General features: G+C 42.8%; 1 pseudogene; it reads right to left on the minus strand.

Moving 5' to 3' along the window:
• Positions 1–5,116: 5,116 nt before the first annotated feature.
• LOC100684888 lies at positions 5,117–6,393 on the minus strand (annotated as a pseudogene).
• Positions 6,394–20,730: the final 14,337 nt, after the last annotated feature.

A 20,730-nucleotide genomic window follows, 5' to 3' on the forward strand; every position in this document is an offset into this window, starting at 1 on the left:
GGTAGTTTTGGTGCCCATCACAGGACGTTTTGCCTGTTGGGTCCCTTGTTGGAGTGAACAGATAAGCTGGAGGGAAAAACAAAGCAATGAAGGGGAATAGGTTGATGGGGCACTGGGTGGCTCAGTGGGTTAAGTGGCTCAGGTCATGATCCCAGGGTCCTGGCTTCCTGCTCAGCAGGGAGCCTGCTTCTCCCTCCCCCTCTGCCTGCCACTACCCCTGCTTGTGCTCACTTCTCTCTCTCTCTCTCTCTCTCTCTACCTGTGTCAAATGAATAAATAAAATCTTAAAAAAAAAAAAAAAAAAAAGAGGAACAGGTTGAAGGCAAATGGAGCCTGCTGTCAGGGCAATGAGTGGGTGAGTCCTCCTTTGATCCTGTCAAGTCACCATTCCGTTTCACTGTAAGAAAAAGGGAGGATGGTCATCTCTTCTGTAAACTACCTCCTACTAACTGGAAATGAGGCAGGAATGTTAGAAAGGAAGACTTTGACAGGGTAGGAGAACTTTGTTTCTTTTTTTTTAAAGATTTTATTTATTTATTCATGAGACACAGGCAGAGGGAGAAGCAGGCTCCCTGTGGGAGCCTCATGTGGAACTCAATCTCATGACCCCAGGATCACAACCCAAGCCAAGGGCAGATGCTCAACCACTGAGCCACCCAGATGCCCAAGAACTTTGTTTCTTGAGTTCCTCCTAAGATGGACAGCAAAGAAATACTTAAGAGATCCTATGGGAGGGAGAGTGAGTGGGGGGATGGGGTAACTGGGTGATGGGCGTTAAGGAGGGCACGTGATGTAATGAGCACTGAGTGTTATATACAACTGATGAATCACTGAACTCTACCTCTAAAACTAATAATACACTATATGTTAATTAATTGGATTAAAGAAAAAGATCTTTTTTTTTTTTTTTTTAGAGAAAGATCTTCTATCACAGTTGTCATGAACTCAGTTGGTTGAGTCCTGCAAAGAGTCCTTGTCTGGAGGTGCCTTCTTAACGTGGTAGGATGAATCCACAGCTGTACGCCAAGTTTTGGAGAGGTAGGGGTTAGAAGCATAGCGTAAGGACTTGTCCGTTTTTCAGTTAACTGATCTTCTGGTCCTTGATTCTTCCAAGTCTTTTAATATGACCCCGTTTCATGGCTGAAAAGGGTTCATTGGCTCCTCAAGAAATGGCTTGGTCTTAGAAAAGGCAAACTCAGGGCACCTGAGTGGCTCTGTCAGTTAAGCAACTACCTTCAGCTCACATGATCCTAGAGTCCTGGGATCAAGCCCCAAGTCGGGCTCCCAGTTCAGCGGAGATCTGCTTCTCCCTCTCCCTCTGCTCCTCAACTCATGCTTGCTCTCTCTCTCTCATTCTCTCAAATAAATAAATAAAATTTTCTTTAAAAATCTATTTAAAAAATAAAAGGCAAACTCATGGATATTTGTCAAAATTTGACTCAGCTCCTGTACATACTATTTGATTCTATTTTCATGTTCTAAGTTGGGGCAAATACCCCCTACGCAAGTCTGAGTGGGTTTCCCATATATAATTTCTATCTGAGCCCTGCTTCTAAGGGACACCCTTACATAGAGGACGGCAGCAGCAGGTGCTTTTTCCCATGTCAGGCCAGTCTCTTGACACGTTTTAGCCAGGGCTTTCTTTAAAGTATGGTTCATTTTTTCTGTTTTACTGTTGATTGGGGAGGGGGGCGGGACAGTTCCTAGCCACAGTTTAAGCAGCACCATTCTACATGTCGTTGCACACGCCACATTGCACTTTATCTGTTTAAATCTCTCTTCCTCATTAAGCTATGGACTGAGCACCAGCAGGGAGACTTCTTATTTCTTCAGCTTTTTTTTTTTTTTAAGATTTTATTTATTTATTCATGAGAGACACAGAGAGAGATGCAGAGACACAGGCAGAGGGAGAAACAGGCTCCATGCAGGAAGCCCGATGTGGGACTCGATCCCGGACTCCGGGACCACGTCCAGAGCCAAAGACAGACACTCAACCGCTGAGCCACCCAGGTGTCCCCAGCTTTTAATTCCCACTATCCAGCTTCTGACCGGACAAAGAGTAGACAATAATAAATTGAATTAAAATAGAAGGTCGAGGCTGGATCTCCTAGGACCATAAATGTTGAACATAAAACCAAAGCCTTTGTCCTCCTGGACCAGGATCCCTCAAACCCCATCCCCTTTGTCCAAAGTCAGAAGGAGTTCCAGAACTTGGGGACAGGCCGAGATGACAGATGAGACAGCATGTTACATGCTGCCTTTCCCAAACGACCACCAGAACAACATGTTGATAAAACATGGCTGAGTTCCCTCTTCTCTCTGTAAAATTTGGTCTTCTTAGCATCTTAGAGAGGGGAGAGCAAAGTGAGAGGTTTGTGAGGTTTCAGAGTCGTTGTTAAGGCAGTCAGCCATTTTTAAATAAAGGGTTTGATTAGGATTAGGTAAGGATCACAATACTTTAAGATTGATGGCCACAGCAAAAGGAGCATTTTTACAGCAAAGTCTTGGGGATTAAATTTGTCTTTTGGTGTTTTCTGCAATTTTAAGTTATTTCAACTTCTACCTTCTGTGCCAGTTTCCTGAAATGGTCAATTTATGTTGATGAAGACAGTGGAATGGGAAAGCCACGTTAATGCAGAGAGTGGCTGTGTGGGGTGTAAATGGTTTCAGCTCTCAGGAGTCAGGAGGCCCAACTGAGGTAGGAGAGAGCTGGGGAGGTTCACAGCTGATGGGTCCTTATCTATAAGTTTCTCATCAAGATGCTAGAAAATAATTTTGCAACAGGAAACTCCCATCCTTCCTAACACAATAATGCCATCTGTTCTCCTGGCATGGATTTTTAGTCACTGGTCCTATGGGAAGCTTTTTGGTTTTTCTCCTCCACAGGTTTAGCCTTGACTAAATCAAGAGGCTAGAATAAGTGCTTAAAATCTTTTCACCCAGAGCCTACCATGGTCTATGCGAGCATTTGCCAGTGGGCAATTCACATAGGACCATACCCGTGACCTTTTCCACGCCTCTCCTGGTCTGTATGCAGTCCAGAAGCAGGAGGCCTGCCCTGCCACTTACAAAGTGATTATTCTGTAGCAGGCATCAGGCAAAATGAGCAAGCCCAGCAGGTGGGGGGGAATGCTGACACTCATTAGAAAGGTCAAGCAATGCGGGGAGCATCCAGCTTCTGTGTGGGAGACATGCATGCATCTGGCCCAGACAAGAACACCTAATCTAATTTCTAAACAGGAAGAACATAGTTCTCTAGGATGGAACACCAGGCCTGATTTGCCTAGATACTTATGGGCAGTGGCAGGTGGGGGATGACTACCATTTACTGAGGACCTGTACAGCATCTTTTTACACAGCACTTCATGGAAAAGCTTACCACATCCAGACTCTTTGCAAATCGAGGATTTTCAATACCCTACGTGGAGAAAGACCAAACCAGAGAGAGGCTTCTCTGTTTAAAGGAAATTTATAACAAACTTTCTTTCTGAAATTAAGGAAGCATTCCCTGGTTTTGTTTCTTAACCAATTAACTTCTCTTTGACAGTTATCCAAAAGAAAGTACCAGTCAATATTTTCCACTGGATGCATGCTATCCAACTAGGTGAAGTGAGATCTGACTTCCCAGTCTCGGCCACATCAACAATCTTCTCATCTCATTTGTTAATTGTGAATAAAATAAAGAGATCTTGAAAGGGTAGAGAGCCCATTCTTTCTGAAACTACATAAAGTGCTGCCCTGTAATACTCACTTACTCATTTAGAATTGGGAATGAGGGGTTACTTTAAAAAAGTAAAATACTTGGGGCACCTAGTTGGCACAGCCGTAGAACATGCAACTCTTTTTTTTTTTTTTTAAAGATTTTATCTATTTGAGAGAGCGAGCACACACAAGTGGGGAGCAGGGAGCAGAGGGAGAGGGAGAAGCAGGCTCTCCACTGAGCAGGGAGCCAGAGGACACAGGGCTCCACCCCAGGATCCTGAGATCATGACCTGAGCCAAAGACAGATGCTTTACCAACTGAGCCATCCAGGTGCCCCTGAGCATGCAACTCTTGATCTCAGGGTCAGGAGTTCAAGCCTCACATTAGGCATAGCATTTACTTAAAAAAAGGGGGGCGGGGGTTGGGAATGAGGCAAGTTTTCTTTAATTTCTCCACATGCTGCAGCTCTGTCCTCTGGCTTCTAGGACTCTGTTCTCCTTCAAGCCTCTATCTCTGGTTTCTCTTTTTTTGTTTTTGTTTGTGTTTAAAATGGAAGTTTATTTGCTCAGTACACTGAATAGGAAGCAAGAGCACTGTCATGACAAATATACAGAAATATGCAGATCAACATAAAAATAATTTAGTTTAAATGAAGGGGAACCTTTATTTGTTTATTTGTTTTATTTTTTATGGAAACCTTTTTAAATGTTATGAAAACACACTTTCAAAAATCTTTTCTTCTGTTAATTTAACTATACATCTCAATAAAAAAAAGGGTAGTGGATTAAGTGGAAGTGAGCTTGTGAATTTTTCTTAAAAATAAAATTCCAGGGAATCCCTGGGTGGCTCAGTGGTTTAGCACGTGCCTTCAGCCCAGGGTATTACCCTGGAGACCCGAGATCGAGTCCCACGTTGGGCTCCCTGCACGGAGCCTGCTTCTCCCTCTGCCTGTGTCTCTGCCTCTCTCTCTCATGAATAAATAAATAAAATCTTTTAAAAAATAAACAAATAAAATAAAACTCCAAGTCCATCAATCCATACCAGTTAAACACTCTCACTAAAATTTCCAAATAAATGCAAAATGAGATGAATCTTTTTTTGCTTAACAGGCCAGAGGAAAATGATTACTACAAATACAGCAGGCAAACTGTTAAGACTGACCAATCTAGAAAATAATACTGTACTAAATTTCAGTCTCAAATGTGCTAAATGTGGGGCACCTGGGTGGCTCAGTGGTTGAGCACCTGCCTTTGGCTCAGGTAGTGATCCAGGGTCGGTCCTGAGATCGAGTCTCACATGGGGCTCTTCACCAGGAGCTTGCCTCTCTCTCTCTCTCTCTGTCTCTCATGAATGGAAAAATAAAATCTTTAAAAAAGAAAATTGTGCTAAATGCTCATCATTAGCACGGCACGTTTTAGTCCATGATACAGTTTAATGCCAAGACAGATCCCCATTTGTTAAGAAATACATAGATTACTGTTGCTTTTTTGGCTTTGTTTTTAAAGCCGATATACTTTCTCATACAAAGGCAGATATTTCCCAGGAGGAATTTACAGGAAGTAGTTTGGGGTACACTGGGAATATGAGGCTCTCTACCACGAAGTGCTGGGTCAAACTGAGGGAATGAGTATTTTAAAGTGTCATCTAATTCCACAATAGCAGCTGGCATCCCACAACAATAACAGTAACTGGGTGTCCTAAAAACGGTAACCACATTCTGATCCAGACACCAATGTATTACTCCGTTACAAGTTGGTGAGCTCGAGAAACCAGTGTGAGACCACTGGCATGGCTAAACGTTTCAGAAATGTCCAAATATACAGCCAGGACGAGGTAGTGAAATATCCCACCAACTACGATCATCTGGATCTAACCACTACAGATCACACAATAGGCCCTCCTGTGGAACTTCCTGTGAATGATTCAAGGCTCTCATATGATCCAGTCCACTTAGGGATCTCCATCCCTAAATGAGGAGGCCACCATGGATGCCAAATATCTGCCCATCTACTAAAGCTGTAAGTGGAAGATAATCAAATAGATCTGTAAAATATTTCCACACTTTGGCCAATTCCATACTTTCATAGACATTCATCGTAGAAGCCATATAATTGGGTAATTTGTCGGCTTTCAGTTTCTTCTCAATATTGCAGTGCGTTGTAGGCCACACACCGTTAAGACCACAAGACAGTCACAGCCTCTACTGAGTATAGCTTATGTCCACATAGTCGCCCATGAAGAGATAGTTTGTACCTGGCAATAGTCTACCAATTCTAAAGAGTTCCATAGGATCATGGGATTGGGGCAGTCTGGGTGGCTCAGCGGTTTAGCGCCACCTTCAGCCCAGGGCCTGATCCTGGAGTCCCCGGATTGTGTCCCGCATCCGGCTCCCTGCATGGAGCCTGCTTCTCCCTCTGCCTGTGTCTCTGCCTCTCTCTCTCTCTCTCTCTCTGTGTGTCTTTCATGAATAAATAAATAAAATCTTAAAAAGAAAAAAAAAGATCATGGAATTGGCCATGCATATTTCCACACAGAATAACAGGAAAATGAACCTCCTGCACTTTTGAGTCTTTTGTTAAAATTTCCTTAGCCTTTTTGCCAAGGAAAAGGGACCTACTTGATTATCATTCTCCAATCATTCAGCCGCTTGACCCACTGGTGCAGCTCCTTGGTGAATGCCTAGTCATCCATAGTGGCCGGACCCCCTTCCCCATCATCGCCTCCTTCCCCCTTCACAGCCCGGGCACTGCTCCCTTCTCCAGCTGCTGCCAGCTTCCAGAGGCAGAGGAAGGAGTAGGGAGCAGGGAAGATGGCAGCAGCCCCCTTGCACCACCTAAGGCCAGCCTTGAGGGCGCTGCGTGAACAAGGATGCAGGCAGGTTAGACGGAGTGCCAGAGGGGTTCAGGGGTCCTCCAGGTAGTCGCCACCCTCGCCACCACTATCCCCCACCCTGGTCTCTCCCTTAGGCTTCTTCTTCTTTTTTTTTTTTTTTTTTTTTTCCAGTTCTTTTAAAAGATTTCATCCTCTGGATGCCTGGGTGGCTCAGCAGTTGAGCATCTGCCTTCAGCCCAGAGTGTGATCCTAGGTCTAGGGACCGAGTCCCACATCAGGCTCCCTGCGAGGAGCCTGCTTCTCATTCTGCCGGTGTCTCTGCTTCTCTCTTTGTGTCTCTCATGAATAAATAAAGTCTTAAAAAAAAAAAAAAAGGTTTCATCCTCTGGCCAACACAAACATGAAAAGATGCTGAACATCACTTACCCTCAAGGAATTGCAAACCAAAACTGTAATGAGTTATTACCTCACACCTCTCAGAATGGCTAAAATCAACAACACAAGAAACAAATGTTAGAGAGGATGTGTGGAATGTGGAGAAATAAGAACCCTCCCCCTCACTGTTGGTGGGAATGCAAACTGGTGCTGCCACGGTGGAAAACAGTATGGAGGTTCCTCAAAGAGTTAAAAATAGAGCTACCTTAAGATCCAATAATTGCACTGTTTACCTAAAAAATACAAAAACACAAATTCAAAGGGATACATGCACTTCTATTTTTATTTTATTGCAGTACTAAGCTCTATTTTATTGCAGCACTATTTACAATAGCCAAATTACGGGAACAGCCCAAGTGTCCATCAAAAGATGAATGGATAAAGATGTGGTATGTATACACAATAGAATATTACTCAGCCATAAAAAAGAATGAAATCTTGCAATTTACAACAACATGGATGGATCTAGAAGGTATTATGCTAAGTGAAATAAGTCAAAGAAAGACAAATACCATATGATTTCACTCACATGTAAGAAACAAACGTGCAAAGGGGGAAAAAGGGGGAGAGGAGTAAAGGGGAAAGGGAAGATAGGGAGGGAAGGAGGGAGGGAGAGAGAGAGAGAACACACTGTTGGTTACCAGAGGGGAGGTGGGTAGGGGGATAGGGGAAATGCATGATGGGGATTAGGGGTGCGATTGTGGAGGTGAGTGCTGAGTAATGTATGGAACTGCTGAATCACTATATTGTACACCTGAAATTAATACAATACTATATGTTAACACCAGTGGAATTAAAATTCAAACCTTAATTTAAAAAGTTTCATCCTCAACTCTTTTCCCTTCTCTCCTCAGCACCCTCAGGAGTTCTATGGTTTCTTTCAGCCACACCCTTCCACTCCTAATACTTTCCTGACCCTCTGGGGGCTCCATTCATCCCACCTAATCTAGTCCCAGATCATTTCACATGTGAATCTTTAAAAATCGAATGAATTCTTTGGGATGCTGTTTGAACTACTCAAAAGCAGGGAAGTAAAGGAAATAATTCATTTTACAAAATTGACAAATCACTGATCTGAAAACCTAATAAAGACAAAACCGCAGACTAGTTTTACTTGGAAAGAGCTGAAAACAATTTAAATATACATATACACACAAAAACCACATATAAATTGTATACATTAAACCAAACCAGCAGTACATTAAAAGAATAACACCAAAACCAAATAAGGTTTGTTTCAGGAATCAAGGAATCCAAGGATGATTCCATATTAGGAGATTTAGTAATATAAATTGATTTTATATTTTATAAGAGAGAAACATGATTGCTTTTACTATTAAAAATGCCTTGGGCAGCCCTGTGGCGGTTTAGCGCCCCCTTCAGCCCAGGGCGTGATCCTGAAGTCCCAGGATTGAGTCCCACATCGGGCTCCCTGCATGGAGCCTGCTTCTCCCTCAGCCTGTGTCTCTGCCTCTCTCTCTCTCTCTCTGTGTGTGTCTTTCATGAATAAATGAATAAAATCTTTAAAAAAAAAAATGCCTTTGTTGGGGCGCCTGAGTGGCTCAGTGGTTGAGCGTCTGCCTTCAGCTCAGAGCATGATCCCAGGATTCAGGATCGAGTCCCACCATCGGGCTCCTTGCAGGGAGCCTGCTTCTCCCTCTGCCTATGTCTCTGCCCCCCTCTCCATGTGTCTCTCATGAATAAATAAATAAAATATTAATAAAAATAAAAATAAAAATGCCTTTGTTAAAATTTGTACACCCATTCCTCCTTATAAACCTCTTACTAAAACCAAAATGGGGCATCTGGCTGGCTGAGTCAGTAGAGTGTGTGACTCTTGTTGTGAGTTTGAGCCCCACACTGCGTAGAGATTACTTAAAAATAAAATCCTTTAAAAAATGAAAATGAAAAAAGAAGATGAAAGGTATTCCTTTATTTTAATGAAAATATTTCTCAAAACCAAAGCCAGGATGTGGTTCATGCTAAAACACTAGAAGCATTTCTGATCAAATCAGAGGAGCTAATAGTACTAATACTACTGACTATTGCTCTAGAAGTTCCTACCAAGGCAATTAGACAAAGACTGAATTAAAATGTATAATTAATAGAAAGGAAGTTGCAAAACTGTCATTATTTATGAGCTTATGACTGTATAACTAAAAAAGAAAAAAACAACCCAGCTTAACCCTACTAGAAAAATAAAAGGTGAGTAAAGAGATTACTTAAAAATTAATATTAGGGGCACCTGGGTGGCTCAGTTGGTTAAGCGTCCAAGTCTTGATTTCTGCTCAGGTCATGATTTCAGGGTTGTGAGATCGAGCACCATTTCAGGCTCTGCGCTGGGTGTGGAGCCTGCTTAAGATTCTATCTCTCTCTCCCCTTCCATCCTCCCTCTCTTAAAAAAAATTAATATAAAAAAGCAGTATTTTATTAAAAATAACTTCTAGTTAAAAATTTAGGTCAAGATGGTAGACTGGGGGCAGCCACGGTGGCTCAGCAGTTTAGTGCTGCCTTCAGTCCAGGGCCTGATCCTGGAGATCCGGGATCGAGTCCCACGTCGGGCTCCCTGCATGGGGCCTTCTTCTCCCTCTGTCTCTGTCTCTGTCTCTGTCTCTCTTTGTCCTTCATGAATAAATAAATAAATAAAATCTTAAAAAAAAAAAAAGATGGTAGACTGGGCATATTTGAAAACACTACTTTCTGTGCCTAATGCATAAAATGCTGGCTAGAATATTTAAAATACTTGAGTTTTAAAATATTTTAGGGCAGCCCGGGTGACTCAGCAGTTTAGCGCCACCTTGAGCCCAGGGCCGGATCCTGGAGACCCAGGATCAAGTTCCACGTGGGGCTCCCTGAATGGAGCCTGCTTTTCCCTCTGCCTGTGTCTATGCCTCTCTCTCTGTGTGTCTATCATGAATAAATAAAATCTTTTTAAAAAAAATAAAATATTTTAATACATGTCTATAAGGCAAGGAAGGGGGGGTTCCATAGTATCAGATACATAGAGTAGTAGTTGAGGTTGCATAGCCCATACAAGGACTGGAGAGGAATACATAGTCTGTAGGGACTACGGTTAAAAATGCCAAGCCTGGTATTTATTTCTTCTTTAAAAGATTTTATTTGAGAGAGAGAGAACAAGCAGGAGGGGCACAGATGGAGGGAGAAGCAGACTCATCACAGAGCAGGGAGCCTGATGCAGGACCCAGAGATAATGACCTGAGCAGACGCTTAAATGACTGAGCCACTCAGGCGCCCCCAAGCGTGGCATTTAATGAGAAGCAGGATCTGGCTGTCCATCCACAAACAGAAGTCTGAATGTCCTTCCGTTAGCCCACGTTCTTAGCTAGAAGACAGCCCTCCCAGACTGGAAACAGGAAACTGAAATCCTGAGTCCACATACATGTGGGACCTGTATTCGCAGGATGGCAAAATCCAAGCTAATCCAGTAAAATATAAAATTATCTAGAATTAGGGAACCCAAAATAGAACCTGGGCAGAGGCAACCAAATGGAGACCTTCACAAACCAAGTCAAGTAAGGAGAAATCTCTTGAGCAGAATTTATAATACAAGTGAGGAAGTCCAATGCCACTTAAGTACAATCTACATACTTAAGTAGAACTCATTCCTAAAGTAAAGCTACTAGAACAATCTAAAAGAAGTTAAAATAAATACACTTAAGATAATTGAATGAAGAAATAGCACCATTAAATGTAAACAGGAAGGAGGGGGCTCTCAGAGCAGCAGGACTGAAGCCAATAAGGTTTCCAGCCTCCCCTGGTGTCAAAATCTATGCTCTATGACCACCTCTCTGGCACACAAAACGGACAACAGGCTCTGCTGTGACGCTGTTTTCATTTCTAGCTCTGGCTCCATGAGATGGAAGGAAGGAAGCAGGAAGGAGAGAAAGGCAAAGACCCATGGAAGCCATGAAAAAAGTGTATGATCACATGGGGCGGGCCCAAAGTCACTGCCCAAGAAAATTGAGCCCTTTCCAAAACACCACTTATTTCTTTTTTCATGTGGAATATTAAGAAAAATCAGGTTGGTAGTGCAGGTAAGAGTATGGACACTCCATTTTCAGGACCTTTTTAATAAATAAATAAATAAATAAATAAATAAATAAATAAATAAATAAATAAATAAATAAATTTTTTTAAGGTTTTACTTACTTATTCATGAGACACAGAGAGAGGCAGAGACACAGGCAGAGGGAGAAGCAGGCTCCATGCAGGGACCCCGACTTGGGACTCGATCCCGGGTCTCCAGGATCACACCCTGGGCTGAAGGCAGTGCTAAACCGCCGAGCCACCCAGGGATCCCAGGACCTTTTTTTAAAGTGCTTGTCTAGGAAACCAATAGCTTATCATTATTAGACTCCACTTAGCTAGCAGGCTTTTGGAACTAATAGACTATTACCTGCCATCTCAGCAGCTTGCCAAGTTGGGCCAAGCCTGAACTCAAGACAGCATGGCTGGGTCAGAGTAGGTGACTCTTGATCTTCAGGGTTGTGAGTTTGACTCTTATGTGGGGGTAGAGGTTACTCAAAAAAAAAAAAAAAAAGGCTCCAAGTACCCTGCTGTCTCTAAGGGACCACCAGTTTTCCAGGTCTCACCAATGTGACCCTCCAATTACTGAGTGCCTGGATCTCCAGCCTGGAGCTGAGGAGAGTAAACAGGGCTGTAGGTCTTCGGCATCAGGGACAGCTTCCTGGAGGAGGGGACGCTAGCTGCTAAGTGGAAGGCATTTCCAGGTGATAATTGGGAGAGGGTCTTGAAGGGTCTTATGGGAGCAGCCTGTGGGTGAAGGCAGAGGGAAGGAGTACAATACAGAGAATTGCCAGTTCAGACAGGCTGGATGGGGAAGTGTAATGAGACGGGGGGAAGCACTTATGGTCTCTTAAAAATTTCTATTGCCTGGAATTAATTTTTAAACTTGTTTTGTCTGTCTCTTGAGCCCATGCAATTTTTTAAATTAAAATTTCCCTAATGAGACTATAAATTCTTGGATGGCAGAGAGTTTGACGTAGTTATCTTTCTTCCCAGCAGAGCCCTATCCGTGTCTGGAGAGACCTACTGCCAGGCAGCCATGCTCAAATCTGGTATCACTGGAAGCACGAACAGAGGATGATGATGAATGTTGTTGAAGACCCATGAGCTTTCTGCCCCTGGTGTACCCTGGCTCTGCTTGCAACACAGATTCTTCTGGTCCTAAGGCCCTGACAGAGGTAAGAGAGGCCCTGGGGCTGGAGTGGGCAGCACCACACCCCCATCGACCTGGATGAGGCAGCAAGATTCTTGCTTTTGAGATTCACCTCCTGCATCCAATTGCTGCTGTGTTACTTTCTTAACAGTTTGCTTGCGGAGTTCATAATTTTTCAGAGTGGATCTGGGGGGAATCCACATGTTCTTGGGAACTATTGAATTTTGTTTTAAATTTGGAGAAGATGAGGGAAAAAGCCTACTAGAAGCATCTTGTAGGGTCTCCTCCTCAGTATCCGAGCTGCTTCTGTCTTGGCACACTGAGAGAAGGTTTCTAAGTTGATGTGAAGAGAGAAATGCCCCGTGAGAATTAGGTCTCTCCCAAAGGCAGGCATAATTCTAGACAGCCTGTTCATAATCATGCTGTGAACCACTATTCAATTCCAGAAGACCAACATTGTGCATATGGCTATATTAATGTTTTTAATTTCACTAGCTTTGCAGCTTTCTCTGTAATTCACATGCAAGTGTGTTTCCATTTCTTAGTGGTAGAAGAGCTGTAAGCCCAAGGAGTTTAAATAAGCACAAAGCCTAGCAGAAGTAACTTTATAACAGAAAATTCTGTAACCAAATTTTTTTCTTTCTAAGCCAAGCAAATCTGTGAGGCCTTTGACCTTCAAGGAGGGGGGTGGTGCTGCTGCTGGAACCTCAAGCAGCCTATTGGTTCCAAGGCCTGAGTCAGCGCAGACAGCCGGCCTGGCTACCTGGCACATCCATGTCACCTTGACTGCACACCCTACTCACTGGAGTATCTGGCCCACCAACTGGTACATCCTGGAGACCACAGCTTCTAAGACCTTCTTTATGGCCTGTCCCCACACAGATGAGGTGGTAGGCTGCCAATATTATCTCCATTACAGGCTATTGTTAAGTGTTACAGCTAAAGCCATTTTGGTTATCCCTCCTTCCACAAAATAGGAAGACTTGAAACTTTGCCTCTTTTATTTGCAAGTCCAAATTTTGTTTGGATAGCATGTCAGAATTAATAAAAAGACAACTGCTGATCTCATTATTAAGTGGGGATGGGACAGGCCAGCTTTTACCATATGAACTGTACTCAGAATCTAGTTCAGACTTTTAAGGAAATCATTCACCCACCGGAAAAAAAAAAGACTAAAATCATGAAGGCGGGCAAGAAATTTCAGAGAAGTGATACACACTCTCTTTATAGTACCCATGACTGTTCAAATTATAACAGATTTATTCTAAAAGCTCTGGAGTAGATAAAAGTGTTGCTTACTTAGTAATCCCTACACCCAATGTGGGGCTCAAACACGTGACCCTGAGATCAAGAGTCACCTGCTATCCTGACTGAGCCAGCCAGGGGCCCCAGAAATGCTGCTTACTTAGATGTTGGTCTACTTAAAGTAGTTCTGATGAATACTGGGGAGGGCAGGGGGGGTGTTGGTCATCTAGACTTGCTTAAAACTTCAATTTGTGCCTATACAAGTTACAGTATAGTCTTTCATGTTTCAAATTTATTATGGAGTTCTCTTGCTTATTCTCTTTAAACCTTACAATATGCAACAACTATGAAGGATTAATCATCTTGGTACAAAACTAAAAAAAAAAAAAAAAAATTTCACAAGGGTTTCCACTTCTGAATTATACTATTATCTCAAAAGTTTAAATACGGTGACCTACTGCTATTGTCCTAACTGTTCAGTATATCAGCAATTCCCTCCTGTGCTTATTAGGAGGGTGAATCCTTAAACTTTTTGCTAGAGCGACACCTGGGTGGCTCAGCAATGGAGTCCCTGCCTTCGGCCCAGGGGGAGATCCTGGAATTCTGGGATCAGGTCCCAGGATCAGGCTCCCTGCAGGGAGCCTGCTTCTCTCTCTGCATCTCATGAATAAATAAATCTTTAAAAATAAAATTTCTACTAGAATTGGGGTGTCATCATGACTAAAGTGGCAAACAGCAGATGGAGATAAGCTTCAAGTGATAGTCATTTTTTTGCTACATCTTAGCTCTGATGATTAAAAAAATCAATTCTGTGTAAAACCAAAATGAGTAAGAGAAACAGGGAAGGAAAAGTCATGCAGTTATCTTAATAAAGACTGGAGGGATCTCTGGGTGGCTCAGCAGTTTAGCGCCTGTCTTTGGCCCAGGGCCTGATCCTGGAGTCCCGGGATCGAGTTCCGCATCAGGTTCCCTGCGGAGCCTGCTTCTTCCTCTGCCTGTGTCTCTGCTTCTCTCTGTGTGTGTCTCTCATGAATAAATAAAATCTTAAAAAAAAAAAAAAAAAAAAAAAGACTGGAAACACTGGGGTAAGTCTGCTTACCAGTCAAGGGCTAGGGTTTTGTATTTCCTTTCAAGAACTTAAGCTGATAAAATCTGTGGCTCTGACACATGGACAAGAATATTCCTTTAACCTTGGGGTGGCAGGTGTAACAAATCTGTTGGCTCCTCAAAAAACTTTCCTGAATCTGGAAACCATCAGCTTACACTGAGAAGCCTGGCCTTTGCCTTCACAGTGGAAACCTTAAAAGTAAGGACTGTATGAAGAATCCAGCCCACAGTTAACTCTACTCCAGCAAATGAGAATGCTCCATAGTGCAATACCTTGATGCATTCTGCTGTTCCTGTGTTGAACATTTAACAGTTCACATGAAAAAAAATTTCGAGGCATAATTGACATGTAATGTAACACTGTAGAAGTCCAAGGTGTGTATCGGTGTATATTACCTCTTACAAAGGTAAAAATAATCTTTCTGTATTTAATTTGTATTTTTTTATGGGGTCTTCTTCCTGTTTTTACTACCTCCTTCTTTATCCTAATATCTTCTCATTTAATTCCACTCTTTTTTTTTTTTAAAGATTTTATTTATTTATTGAGATACAGAGGGAGAGAGAGGCAGAGTGTCACACAGGCAGAGGGAGAAGCAGGCTCCACGCAGGAAGCCCCATGTGGGACTCGATCCTAGGTCTCCAGGATCTCGCCCCGGGCTGCAGGCGCGCTAAACCGCTGCGCCACCGGGGCTGCCCTCTTTTTTTTTTTTTTTTAAAGATTTATTTATTCATGAAAGACATAAAGAGGCAGAGACATGGGCAGAGGGAAAAGCAGGCTCCCTGTGGGGAGCCAGATATGGGATTCCATCCCACAACCCCAGGATCATGTCCTGAGCCAAAGGCAGATGCCCCCAGGCATCTCTCATTTAATTCCATTCTTAAAGCATTTACCACATGGGTGCCTGGGTGGCTCAGTAGGTTGAGCGCCCAACTCTTGGTTTGGCTTAGTAGTGATCTGAAGGCTGTGGAGTTGTGAGGTTGAGCCCCAAGCTGGGCTCTGGGCTCAGCACTGAGCCTGCTTGTCCCTTTCTCTCTGTTCCTTTGCTTGCTTGAGTGTACAAGCATGCACTCTGTAGTAAAATCTTAAAAAAAAAAAAAAAAATCACCACCGAGGTCTTTGAGTATAGTTTTGACCGGGACACTCCTCTAAACACAACCCTTCAAAAGCTCCCAGACTGAAATAAATCAGAATGGTTCACCTCTAACTCTACAGCAAGAGTAGAAATGGAGGTCCATATATCCTACCTGAACATTTATCTTCTTTAAAGACTTTATTTATTAGGGCCCTTCCAAGGCTCAGTTGGTTAAGCATCTGGCTTTGGTTCAGGTCATGATCCCAGGGTCCTGGGATCGAGCCCCAAGTTGGGCTTCCTGCTCCAGCCCTCTGCTCCCCTGCAATGCAGTGAGTCTGCTTCTCTCTCTCCCTCTGCCCCTCCCACCACTCATAGGTGTGCTCTGTTAAATAAATAAAAATCTTTTTAAAAAAATTTTTTAAAGAGATTTTACTTATTTATTCCTAAGAGACACAGAATAGGGAGCCCGATGCGGGATGCAGGACCCTGGGATCACAACTTGAGCCAAAGGCAGACACTTAACCTCTGAGCCACTCAGGCATCCCTCTTAAAAATGTTTTTAAAAATATTTACTTGGGACACCTGGGTGGCTCTATGGTTAAGCCTCTGCCTTTGGCCCAGGGTGTGTTCCTGAAGTCCCGGGATCAAGTCCCACATCGGGCTCCCTGCATGGAGCCTGCTTCTCCCTCTTCCTGGGTCTCTGCCTCTCTCTCTCTCTTATGAATAAAAAATTAAATCTTAAAAAAAATAGATTTTTACTTCTTTGAGAGAAAGCATGCAGGTGTTGGGGTGAGGGGCAGCAGACTCCCTGCTGAACAGGGAGCCCATTGTGGGACTCTACCCCAGGATGCTTAAATCATAACCTGAGCTGAAAGCAGATGCTTAATCGACTGAGCCACCCAGTTGCCCCCATCTAAACATTTAAAAATGACAAAACCTAGTGGCTCCTGGGTGGCTCAGTCTGTTAAGCAACTCTAGGCTCTTGGTTTTGGCTCCAGCCCTGAGTCAGGCTCTGTGCTCAGCAGAGTCTGTTTGCCCCTCCTCCTCTGCTTTTTCCTCCTGCTTTCTCTAAAATAATTAATACCTTAAAAATATTTTTAAAAGCTTTTACAAAACCTAGCAAACTGCTACAAATATACCTTCCTGAGGCCATCAAATGCCACATTCCAGTTTGTTATTCTCAGGCCCGAGTTCCATACCAGAACATGGAGACAGGAGAATCATCTCTGGCTCAGGATCAAACTCCTCTTCCAGCCCTCTGCTCATTCTTGAGTATGGAGGTTTCTTGTAATACACAAGTGGACACCCAGACTCATCCACACCTCTCCCCAAGAAAGCATACTCCGTCTTTTCCACCTTTAGGGCCCAAGGATATGCCTAGCAGCTGTCCATCTTTGGGAAATTAGGTCCGCAAGAGGTGTTGCAAAGCCCTAGTACTGGGCTTCCAGCTATTTAGTCAAGAAATTTTGAGTTGGGGGTGGGGGTGGGGGCAGACTCCTCCATCTTGGAGGCCATTTGTGGACTGGGGTTGGGGGAGGGTCCAAGAGGTGAGAGTTTTGGAGAGAAGCACTGCACAGAAGTTAGGATTATTAGGGAGAGTTTAAAGCCAATGGTGGCCTCAAAGTTTGCTTGTAAGCACACTAGGTCCTCTCTATACTTCTTCCTTAGAGAACTATTATTTTTTCTGGCGCTGCTCTAAACACAAACTAGAAAGAAACAGAAGAGCAAGGAGACACAAATACAACCCTAAAATGGAGTAGAAACTGAGGGTAAAAGTAAAGAGTAACTTCAACTGCATTAAGAGTCAAAAAAGAGAAAATGCCTGGGTGGCTCAGTGGTTGAGCATCTGCCTTCAGCCCAGGGTGTGGTCCTGGGGTCCCAGGATCAAGAGGGTAAGAAAGGCATACAAACTGGAAATAAAAAAGTGAAATTAGGGATGCCTGGTGGCTCAGCAGATGAGCATCTGCCTTTGGCTCAGGGCGAGATCTGAGTCCCAGAATCGAGTCCCATGTCAGGCTCCCTGCATGGAGCCTGCTTCTCCCTCTGCCTGTGTCTCTGCCTCTCTCTCGCTGTGTCTCTCCTAAATAAATAAATGAAATCTTAAAAAAAAAACACTACAGAAGAAAAAAGTACAAAGAAACTGAAAAAAGAAAAAGGTACAAAGAAATGAAAAAAGAATAAGAAAAAGGTACATCTTGGTAAAAGAAATGAAACAAAATTTTAATTAAATATTAAAAATTCCAAAGGAAACAGGATGGATATTCAATATAAATTGGTTTTAGACAAAGCCTAAAACCAATGCAAGAAGTTAAAACAGAAACCTTAGAGATAAAAGACTGAGTGGGTAGAAAGAGAGAACATCCACTTAAAGATGTAATCTTAAAAGCACAAGCTACAAGCAGATAAATAAGTACAGAGCATCAGCATAACCCCCAGTGACCTAACACAACCAGGTTTGTAATCTCACTAGAAGACAACTTTGAAAGTTCCAAGGACTCCTTTTCTCCTACTGAAATGTGTTTTCAGTTACATTCTTTGTCAGCAGCCAGGTGAGACAGCCAAAACTTCGAACACCTTTTTTGAAAGCAAGATGGGTAATATTTAGCAAAATGCATAAAATGACCATGCTTTTTGATCCATTCTTTCCAGTCCTGCTAGACTGTAGACTGTCCTCTGACAGGAGTCCTATAGGGCTAAACAAAGGAAATATTCCAAACCTTAAAATTATCCAATTTTATGGTTGTGTAGACAACAAACATAAAACCAAGATATCCAAAGGCAGAAGATTTAACAAATTATGGTATATTTATCTGAGGAATCATGCAGCAATTAAAATGATGGTTACAAGGCCCCTTAATGAAAAGATATCATTTTTTAAGGGACATAGAAAATAAAATTTACTGTGCTCTAAAATTGTACAAGGCATACAAATCATTTTAAAAAAAATCAATGTTCTAATAGCTGTGATGTTTCAGTGATATGTTTTGGGTAATTTCCCCTTCTCTTTCACAAGATGCAAGCACAGAACCCCAAGGCCTCTAAACTGCCACCTTCTGATTCTGCTTCCCAGTAATTGTCCTAAGGCTTAGGAACCTTTGTCATCCTTGTCTGGCTTGGAGGCTGCACTGTGCAATGCAGACCTCTAAGGCAATAAACACCAAATAATGCACTTTTAGCAGCTTGAATTGCTAATTCAGAGGGGAGTGGGATATCGGCACTGATCAGACCCGAAAAACTGACTGAAGTAAAACACCACATTCCTCAATCTTGTGCAAATTTACCAAGATAACAAAACAGCTCTTCTAGTGGATTCCAAAACTGGCATGGCCGATATATTGCTATTTGACTTCTCCCATATCTGGCTCCATGCCTAACATGGAGCCCAATTCAGCGTTTGAACTCACAACCTGAGATCAAGACCAGGGCTGAGATCAAGAGTTGGACGCTTAGCCAATGGAGCCACCTAGGCGCCCCTTTCATATTATACGTCCTCTGATAAACCTTCGAAGGCTCCTCAATCCCCTTTCTACAGGAGAACACAGTATTTCCCCTTTCATAGAACTCCCAATTCCTTCTTTAATGTCTGGCTTTCCCAGAAAGACTATAAACTCTACAGTCAGAGAATGTCTCTCTCAGCATAAAGGTGTTTGAATCCTTGGTATTGAGTTGCCATCTTCCCTTGCGGTAAGAGGACATCCCGATCTCTAACAGCCTGGAATATGTTATCTACCTGGGGGAAGATTACCACATACTCCCAGAGGAAAACTAGTAACTAGAAAGTCAAAAATGTGGATTTTTAGGAGATCTCTAGGCTTGAGCCATACATCAATGGAAATTCCAGCAGGAGTCAAGTCTTCTCAGCACTGGGTTTTCTAGGCTTATCTACCTGGAAGCCCTTCTTCCTATCTTTGCCCATCTAACTTCTAAGGATACTTCAGGGCTTACTATGGGTATCCCCTTCCTTAAGTCTCAAATGTTTGACTTTCCAGACTGCAGATTTTCAGGGAGCAATTAAGTGTCTGACAATGGCTGGAAACCATTCAAGGTTTGTTGCAAAGAATTTACTGATTCACTGATACCTTTTAACGCTCCTCATATGCGGACTGTGAAGACAAGGACACCACGTGGGTAGGGATTTAGTCCCTAGAGTGTTCTTATTTCTTTAAAAATCTGGAGGCAATTAGGAACATAAATAGTATAGTCATTATGTAACACAATATCAAAATCTCCTGAAAAAATTAAAAATTATCATATGATCCACCAATTCCACCTCTGGGTATTTACCAAAATTCAAAGCAGAATCTTAAGTGCTATTTACACACTCAGATTCATTACAGCATTATTCACAACAGGCATGAGGTACAAACCACCCAAGTATCCCCTGACGGATAAAGAAAATGTAGTCTATTCATGCAATGGAATGTCATGCAGCCTTTTAAAAAGGAGATCCTGGGATCCCTGGGTGGCGCAGCGGTTTAGCGCCTGCCTTTGGCCCAGGGCACAATCCTGGAGACCCAGGATCGAATCCCACATTGGGCTCCGGGTGCATGGAGCCTGCTTCTCCCTCTGCCTATGTCTCTGCCTCTCTCTCTCATAAATAAATTAAAAAATAAAAATAAAAAATAAAATAAAAAGGAGATCCTGTCACATTAAAACGTGGATGAACTTCAAGGATGACTAAGTCAAATAAGCCAGTCACAAAAGGACAAACGTGGAAGATGTCACTCAGGAGAGATCTAAAGTAGTCAAAATCATAAACACAAAGTAGAAAGGTGATTGCTGGGGGAAGAGGGGGAATTAATGTGCAGTTATGGTTTTGCAAGATAGAAGTTCTAAAGATGTTGCACGACAATGTGAATATACTTAACACTCAACTGTACACTTAAGAATCTTTAAGAATGCCAAATTTAATGTTCTGTGATTGTAACCACAATTAAAAATAAATTAAACCGGGATCCCTGGGTGGCTCAGTGGTTTAGCACCTGCCTTCATGCCAGGTCGTGATCCTGGAGTCCCGGGATCGAGTCCCACATTGGGCTCCCTGCATGGAGCCTGCTTCTCCCTCTGCCTGTGTCTCTGCCTCTCTGTGTGTGTCTCTCATGAATAAATAAATAAAAATCTTTTTAAAAAAATTAA

Source organism: Canis lupus, chromosome 5 (assembly GCF_011100685.1).
Source record: "Canis lupus familiaris isolate Mischka breed German Shepherd chromosome 5, alternate assembly UU_Cfam_GSD_1.0, whole genome shotgun sequence".
NCBI classification, from domain to species: domain Eukaryota; kingdom Metazoa; phylum Chordata; class Mammalia; order Carnivora; family Canidae; genus Canis; species Canis lupus.